The sequence below is a fragment of the Rhagoletis pomonella genome, unplaced genomic scaffold (assembly GCF_013731165.1).
Source record: "Rhagoletis pomonella isolate Grant_MI unplaced genomic scaffold, Rhpom_1.0 Rhpom_scaffold_00009, whole genome shotgun sequence".
In the NCBI taxonomy this organism is placed as follows: Eukaryota; Metazoa; Arthropoda; class Insecta; order Diptera; family Tephritidae; genus Rhagoletis; species Rhagoletis pomonella.
In genome coordinates this window covers 23,411,237-23,420,740 of record NW_023458563.1, presented here as the reverse complement: position 1 = coordinate 23,420,740, position 9,504 = coordinate 23,411,237, and positions in this window count along the sequence as shown.

Below are 9,504 nucleotides of genomic sequence, written 5' to 3'. Positions count from 1 at the left end.
GCCCGGTCACGCGACGGCTGTGGTTGCGGCCAGAGTAGATCTATTTATATTTTTTCGCCGGCAGATAAGGTTCTTCCTCTTCTTTTATGTCAAACTCATACAAATTCATGATGTCGCTGTCGCGTTCAAAAAAATCATGTCGTCATCGACAAAGCTTTAAGATAATGAAGATAACAAATTGGAAGCTTTGGCCCGTAGCTCGTCGTTTTCAATGTGTTCAGAACTTCACTCTTGCCAACTAGTGTTACTTTGGACTGAGTAGGCAATTGAGAAGTAAAGTGCTCTCTCGTCATATAAAGATCACACTCTATAAGTCACTCATCATGCCTGTGCTGGTGTATGGCGCGGAGGCATGGACAATGAAAACATCTGATGAAGCGGCTCTTGGAGTTTTCGAGAGAAAGATTCTGAGAAAGATTTCCGGATCTTTACGCGTTGGCGATGGCGAATACCGCAGACGATTTAACGATGAGCTGTATGAGCTTTACAACTTTATAGACATAGTGCAGCGAATTAAAATTCAGTGGCTCCGCTGGCTTGGTCATGTCGTTCGAATGGACAGAAACGCTCCTGCTCTGAAAGTATTCAACGCGGGCCGCGATGCTCGTAACAGAGGTAGAGGTAGGCCTCCTCTGCGTTGAAAAGACCAGGTGGAGAAGTACTTGGCTTCACTTGGAATTTCCAATTGGCGTCAGTTAGCACAGAAGAGAAATGACTGGTGTGCTGTTTTGGACTCGGCCAAAATCGCTTAGGCGCTTACAGCGCCAATAAATAAGAAGAATAAGGTGTCGTACGGGAACAGTTTCCTACTGGAACGGCACTATAGTATACATGTACAACACCATGTTTTGGCACCACGCAGGAGTTAATAGCAAATGTCATTTGTTTTTTCGTCTTATTACAGGATTCGTTATACTTCTTTACTAGCGCTCGCATACTGGCTCGCACCAGATACCGGATTTGAGTACTAACAAATTTAGTGTACTTATTCATGATGCATAACAATTAGTGCAAATGAGTACTCACACTATATCCAAAAATAACTATGAGTAATTTCCACCAAAACAAGAACACACTCAAAATATACTTACCCTTATTTGTGCCGGCAATTTTTGTCTCTATAGAGCAGAGGTGGCCAAAACTCACACAATCACATATTTCAATTTTGCTAAACGGTGAGAGAATGAAGAGAATAAGTCGCTCACGCGCCTGATGCAAACAGTGTTGTCAACGATTTCGAGTTGCAAATTATAAGAAAAAGGGATTTTTTTATTTTGTAAATAGTGTGAAAGCTAGATATAATATTAAAGAATTAACCTGTTCATATAATTTAATTCACTTTCATTGCTTGCTTAGATTTTGTATTATAATTAAAATTAAAGCTAATAGTTGAATTAATTTGTATTAATCTTTTTATTTTGAATTAAAAGAAGAGGGATTTTTTAGCATTATTTTAAATTCATCTTTTTATTTTTGTGCATATGCACGTAATAATTTATTAATTTAATATTTGGCAATAAGAAGAAATGGCGCTATAATGGCACTTAACAAAAAAGTTTGTCATCATGATACACCAAACATTGTGCTCTCCCTTCCTAGTGAGTAAAAATCTACATTCGAATCCATGTTAAACATTTTTACCGTGTCTTGCAGCGACTTGATTGCTTGAAAATTTCCCATATATTGAGCACGATCACAGCAAAACCGTAACGTCGGCATCACTGATTCATAGAGTATGCACATGTATGTGTGAAAGCAGTGCAGTTTTTCTCGTGTACATGTGAAAACAGAAGAGAAAAATTTGGCACGCGTGCCTATGAAATGGCCACCCTTGCTATAGAGTATAGTCTACCAGCTGGATTTTACTCATTTGTTCGAGTGAGAGACTTAAATTATTGCACTGAACTAAATATTAGTACTTCTTCAACGAGTTGAATATTAATTTTTTTTCTGCTTTGTGCCACATACGAGCTAGAAGTGATCGTGTGTTAGTGTTTGTAAATGTTTTGGTGCTATAAAAGACTAAAATCACTTAGGTCGGTGTTATGCAGACAAAAATTTTGTTTGGCAAATTAAATGGCTGCTTAGTTTGCTCTGAGGTGGTTACGTCGAGTTTGGCACAAGGTTGCACTTTGGTTGTGGTTTTTATCCCCAGCGCACTTGTACCCAAGGGTATTATGACTTTGTTCACATAACGGTTGTTTGTAACAGGCAAAACGAATCGAGATAGATATAGACAAATGTATACATAAATGATCAGAATAAAAAAAGAAATCGATTAAGCGGTGACTGTCTGTCCGTCCGTTTGTGCACACGATAACTCGAGTAAAAATTTAGGTATCTTAACGAAACTTGGTATGTTTACTTCCTTTCGGCGTAGGACGGATGGCATTGAAAATGGACAAAAGCGGACAATAACCACGCCTACCTCCCATATAACGGTAGTTTTCAGAAATACGAAAACTGCGATATTTTAGTAACTACTGAAGTTTATTCACTCAAAACTGATATTTATAATTATTTTTAGGCGAAAAATAAGAATATTATAAATTTTTGGAAAATGGGCGTAGCCACGCCCACTTATGATTACACGTGTATATCTTGGGATCCGCTCCACCAATTACTCCCAAACTTGGCACGGTTGTCTTGGTACAACATACTAAATGACTGAAAATTTAAAAAAATCGGACAGTAACCACGCCCACATCCCATACAACGGTTATTTAGAGCAATACGAAATTTTCGATAAATCAGTAAATACCGAAGCTAATTTATTCAAAATTTATGTTTGCAATAATTCTTTTTGGAAAATGGACGTGGCGCCGCCAACATATGATCACATATATGTATCTTGGTAACCGTTCGACCAATATGTACTAAACTCGGTATGATTATTGTGCTTGCCAGATAAAAGCAAAACGTTGAAAGTTATTGAAATCGGACTAAAATTACGCCCACTTTTTATATAACGGTAAATTTCTGATATGCTTGAAATTTCGATATTTCGAATTTTAAGGACGCTAATTTATACAAAATTTATACTAACCCTAATCCCTTGAAAAGAAGTAACATTATTATGGAATTTTGGAAAAGGGGCGTGATACCGCCCACATAAGTTTATCGAAAATGTTTGAAATAGGCATATATGTAATACTCCTATATTGGCAGTAAGAGCTAGTACCGTCCGAAAACACTACAGTACAGATATATCAATAAACACGTACGAAAGAAAAGGAACACATACGTTTATAAATAAACATGTACACAACACATATACAAAAACGGCACTCAAGTACACAATACATTGACAAAAACGGTACTAGACTGTCTCGCTTTGATTTCGGAATGCTTACACATTGAGAAGTTAGCTTACTGCCAATATAGAAGTATTACATATATGGAAATAGGGATAAATCCACCCCTGCTTACAATGTAACGGTAGTTTTCGGAAATGTGAAAAAAACTAGATGTATTTGATACTTGCGCCGGGTATCTAAAGTTCGGCTCCGCCCGATCTTAGACTTTTTTACTTTTTATACTTATTGCCAACACGAAATGAAATTTGCCGATGTACATATCGTGCAAAAATTTTAATTTTTTATAATATTATTAAGACAATTAACAGTGCCCTAAACTTGGAAGCTCCTACAGCATAAATTCAGTTCTCAGTCTTTTAGTATCACTGCATTTTTGTGTACAACAACAATTATCAAACAATTTGCTGCAACAACAATTGCACGCAGTTCGCCAAACAAAATTCTGCATAACACCGACCTTAAATCATTCGACTGAACTATTGCTGCGACTCATTTCGGTATAACAAATTTGTTTAGTGGCTCAATGAGAGAATTGAGCAATACACCGGTTCATATCAACAGAGAACTTAGTCATTGTACATACTCTCGCTTTGTGTCACAGTATATACTGTGCTTTGTGTACCTTGCGTAAAATAGTGTTATTGCATATGTGTGAATATTCTTCAATGACTAATATCCATAACACTATTTTTGTGTTATTCAACCAATTACTTAAAAACACGAATAATTGCAGTTCCCTGGTTCGCATCGCTTATATTTTCTCGAATAATTATGTAAGTTTATTAATAAGTAGTTAATTAAACGAAATTGTTAATTACATAAGCCACAACTTTTATTTGGAAAACCCACATCAACTCTATTTGGAAAACCTGCTCGTACAAGGGCAAGTATAGCCTGCAATTTTGCATAAATAAATACAGTGTGCTCCCCGCTACAATTAACAGGCCTTTGTGGATGCCGTCGGTATCCCCGACGTGACAACGACGGGATCAGTTACAACGTGATTACGAAATTCTCCCGCAGTTTCGAAATTCGGGAGATTGTCATTATTGATTCCCGAGTGAAACGCAATTTTGATAGTTTTTCGTTAAAATATTAAACGAACGCTTATGTTTATCCGAAGAAGTAATAAAATAACTAAAACCAACCAAATCATATAAAAAAAAGCCAAATAAGATACTAAGTGGATATTTTGCACTGAAGAAAATAAAAATGTAAGAAGCGTTTATTAATGGTAGTTGCAGAAATTAAAATATTTTTTCCAAGAGGTCAAAGGCCATCCACAAAACGAATCTTTTGCTAGAACTCAAGCATAATTTTTTAAGAAATGTGTTTTCATAACGGCGGAGTTAAACCGAGATGAAATTGATAGAATATTTATGTTGGATCATCCTATCAATTTAAGGAGATACAAGTCTGTAATATTTATTCATCCATGTATACATGAAAATGAATGACCGAACTTCTATAACTTCTATCGCTTAAGCTTTGTAGTTTTTTCCATTTTTCCTAATAAACAAATCGTGGAACAAAGCTCAATAACGCTATAGAAATGACATTTAGGTGATATTTTTCTTTACTAATGTACTTTAACCCTGGACGTGCTGCTTTAGTCGATTCGACTAACAAAAATCGCGTTTTGCTTCGTACTTCTCTATGAAGTCATTTATCTTTTTGTCTATTATTTATATATAGCAGGGAAAATAATATGTATTTAATATTTGGTTAATGTGTATTTAAAAATATAAAGAACTAAAAATCATAAAATCTTTTTTACCTTCTAATTGTTTTATGTTTGTTATTTAAATTCAAAGTTGTTGATAGTCGTTTCGACTAACGAGCCCGCAGACAGGCTCAAAAGAGGGAGGCACTTCTATGGTTAAGATGTACAATAAAAATTAATTTAAATTAATTGTTTACAAAGCCCCAATAATACTTTGCTTTATTTCTATTGCACACAACAAGTGAAATAGTGGAAAAAGCAACAAGAATTAACAAGGCGAACTTAGCACAGCGCGTAGGCAACTGGCTGAGTCAGTGGGATCGTCGGTTCGAATCCTACTGAAAGAAATCTGATGAGGTGGTGTGGTGATTTCCGAAATAGCTATCACTTCTACAATTTTTTCAAATTATTGTTGCTTTTCCACAATAAGTTTTCATTAAAAAAACGGCCTCAAGCTCAATAAAAACTGTTGAATATAATTGTTATAAGGCCATAAAAAACAAAAACAAATAACTTAAGGACGAGCACACCTAAAAGTTAAACATTCTAATAATATAAATATTAACAAAAAACCAACAACCGCATAATCAAGTGAATGGCAGCGGAATAGCTGCGCTGGATTGTAGTTGGCTTAACAAGTGAGATAGTGGAAAAGGCAACAAGAATTAACAGGGCGAACTTAGAACAGTGCGTAGGCAACTGGCTGAGTAAGTGGGATCGTCGGTTCGAATCCTACTGAAAGAAGTCGGATGAGCAAATGTGGTGATTTCCGAAATAGCTATCACTTCTACCATTTTTTCAAATTATTGTTGCTTTTCCACAATAAGTTTTCATCAAAAAAACGGCCTCAAGCTCCATAAAAATTGTTGAATATTATTTCCATTGCTTCATTAGACAATTAAAACTAATTTTGCTCAGTATGACCTACAGCTGTTTGATGGCTTGGCCCTAAAGCCTCCTGTATCACATTCGGTACCTATTTCAACGCATACTTATTTAAACGAGAGTTGTTAATAAAACTACAAAATAAGATATTAACTGAATATCTGTATTTTATTACAACAATTGACACTTTATCGTCAAAACTTAAAGGTTTGCGAGCATCCCTAAAATTCTTCTGATACATTTTTAAACACCTTTCCTCTTTCTCTACTAATAACGCTGCTGTCGCAATGGGATCCACTTTACTATTATTTAAATACTTACTTTTAAACTTTGCCTGTGGAAAAATCTAAATATTCTTGCAATTGCTACTAACAAAACAAACAAACAGCATCAGAATTTCATTAAAAAATTTGGTAGCACCGATTCGAACTTTGAGCGTATAGCTGGCAGCACTAACTACGAAAACGTCGGAATTGCGAATAGCATTTTTCCCGAATTCGTGACGTGTGTTCCGTTGGCGACGGAAGTTAGAACCTTAGTATGCAGTAGTTGCAACATAGATAACTAGATATGAAACTCAAATTTCGCTCCTTAACTCGTTTTACGTCTTGGCAGCAAAGAAAGTTCAGGGGGCGATGAGCAGCTACCACTAGTTAAGTTCAAAGTGCTCCGCCTTAAATTGAATGGACTTATTTTGGTACCATGACATAACTCCTAGTGGCACAACTGCAGTTTTAAAATTCGAATTAAGTCAGTCACAGAAAGCCAATTTTTTTACTTGGGGTTATGCCACTTCTTATAAGGTGTCATAACCCCAATTGGGATAATGTAACTTTTGAGTCTAAAGCAAATTTTCCAGCTTTCAAGAAAAACAAAAGAAGCATATAAAAACACGGTAAAGAAATGAAAAAAAAAAACGTTTTTTCTTGAAACTTTTTTCTGCGCAAAAATACTTCCGCCGCTCTTTTCTGGCTTCACAGAAAGAAGAATTCTACTTCGTAATGGTTATAATCGAAAGCGCGCCTACGAAGAATGTTCTGTGCAAAAATACTTCCGCCCCTCTTTTTCCGGCAACAAAGAAAGGAGAATTCTAATTAGTAAGGGTTATAAACCCTAAGCGAGGCCGAAGGCCGCCTACGCAGAAAGAGAGAATTCTACTTAGTAAGGGTTATAATCCCTATGCGCGGCCGAAGGCCGCCTATGTAAAAAGAAGTTGTGCCCAAAAATACTTTCGTGGACTTTTTCGGCAACACAGAAAGAAGAATTTTTCTTAGTAAGTGTTATAATCCCTAAGCCCGAAGGCCGCCTACCCAGAAAGAAGTTATGCGCAAAAATACTTCCGCCGCTCTTTTCCAGCAACACAGAAAGGAGAATTCTACTTAGTGAGGATTATAAACCCTATGCGCGGCCGAAGGCCGCGTACGTATAAAGAAGAATTCTACTTTGTAAGGGTTATAATCCTTAAGCGCTGCCGAAGGCTGCTTACGCAGAAAGAAGTTCTGCGCAAAAATACTTTCGCGCCCTTTTTCGGCAACACCAAAAGAAGAATTCTAGTTCGTAAGGGTTATAATTCCTAAGCGCGGCCGAAGGCCACTTAAGCAGAAAGAAGTTCTGCGCAAAAATACTTCCGCCGCTCTATTCTGGCTTCACAGGAGACAGAAGAATTCTACTTCGTAAGGGTTATAATCCCTAAACGTGAAATCATCAGCCCTAATTATAACCCTTACGAAAAAAGTCCGCGAAAGTATTTTTGCGCAAAACTTCTTTTTGCGTAATCGGCCTTCGGCCGCACTTAGGGATTATAACCTTTACGAAGTAGATTTCTTCTTTTTGTTTGCCAGAAAAGAGCGGTGGAAGTATTTTTGCGTAGAACTTCTTTCTGTGTAGGTGGCCTTCGGCCGTGCATAGGGATTATAATCCTTCTAAGTAGAATTCTCCTTTCTGTGTTGCTGGAAAATAGCGGCAGAAATATTTTTGCGCCGAAGGCCGCCTACGCAGAAAGAAGTTCTGCGCAAAAGTACTTCCGCCGTTCTTTTCTGGCAAACAATAAGAAGAATTCTAGTGGCTTCACGATCTGCGATGCGAACTATTGAAGTCTCGCAACCAAGTCATGGGACTCATCGTTGAAGCACATCTTATGGCGATAGCTGATATTCACAAGACATCTAGTGACACTGCTAATGCGTTATCGAAGCATTTCAGCAGCACATTCGAGAGCTCAAGGCGTTAGTACGCCTCGTTGAATTTTGGGAGGATTGGGTGGTGCATGAAATTGTCAACAAACTAGCGTTCGCGACATTACTCCTCGTTATGTATTTTTCTCTTTCGTCAAAAATGTCCTGTATTCCTTGTTGCAAATCGGTAATGACGTGAATAGGAGCTGTTTTTCTAGAAAGAGGTAGTGCAAATTTTCTGCCTAGTCAGAGTAGCTAACCGGATTCTTTTGGTACTGAAATGTCCGTTTTATTTACAAACATTCATCGTTGAACTGTATGCCGAATTTCATAGCATTCTATGTTATTTGAACTTTAAGTTTGTTCTCAGGAAATTTTGTGTTGACTGAGGTTTGGTTGGAAAATTGGCTTTCGAGTTTCAACTATTTTTTCATAGTCCATTTCTTGAAGTCTTTCCAGTCCATAATAATTTTAATATTTATATTGGTTTCTTTAATTTGCAAATTGAGTTTTTTTAGTAGAAAACATTGCTCCATTTTTTTTGAGTTCACGTAGTGTCTAGCATGATAAAAACATAGCAAGGTAGAAGGGTTCTATCATTTCGTTGGCCATGATTTTGTTGAAGCTTGCCAGCATTTTAAAACAGTGCTAGCCAAAAAGAGAAAAGTCTTAAAATGAGAATATATTAGCTAGTTACACATGATAATGCACGTGAAAAAAAATTGGGTGTTGTATTACTTATTATAAAAATTTCGGTATGTTTTTGAGCATTTTCTACTTTAAAGAGCTAAGCAACACAGAAACATAAAACATAGAAAGAAATTTAACGGCCCTAAGAAAGAAAACGGTTGGTAAATTTTTTTATGGATTTAACCTTTTTTTTGGTATAATTTGATTGTGGATTTCTGAGCGAAAAAGCTAACGTGCTTCGAGCACTCTGAATTTAAAAACAAAATTTCGTTAATTTCAAGTAGAAATTAAATAAAAATATATTTTTATTTTAAAATTTGGCAAAACTTGGCATTTAAGAACAGTTTCAAGTAACAACTAAACCAAAAGATAAATAACAAAAAATATTGTATGTTTTAATTGAGGACTAGTCTGGTATTAAAAAAATAAAAAAAATACATAATTCACATAATTTACTCGGTGTACCAACTTTATTCAGCAATAAAGCGACATCAAACTGCTTCGTCTAATGTTTGCATGCAACTAAATACAATTTTTTTTTCTTCTACTCTTTCTGTTGACGTTCGGATTTTATACGTGTAAGAAGCCGATTGTGTACATTGGTAAAGCCGAATATAGTTCGTTTCCCAGGAAGCCCGCCAAGGCATTATTTTAAAATCATATAAAACTGAAAATTGTGTGTGTGAGTTTGTGAGTAAATTTTAAAATTAAAATG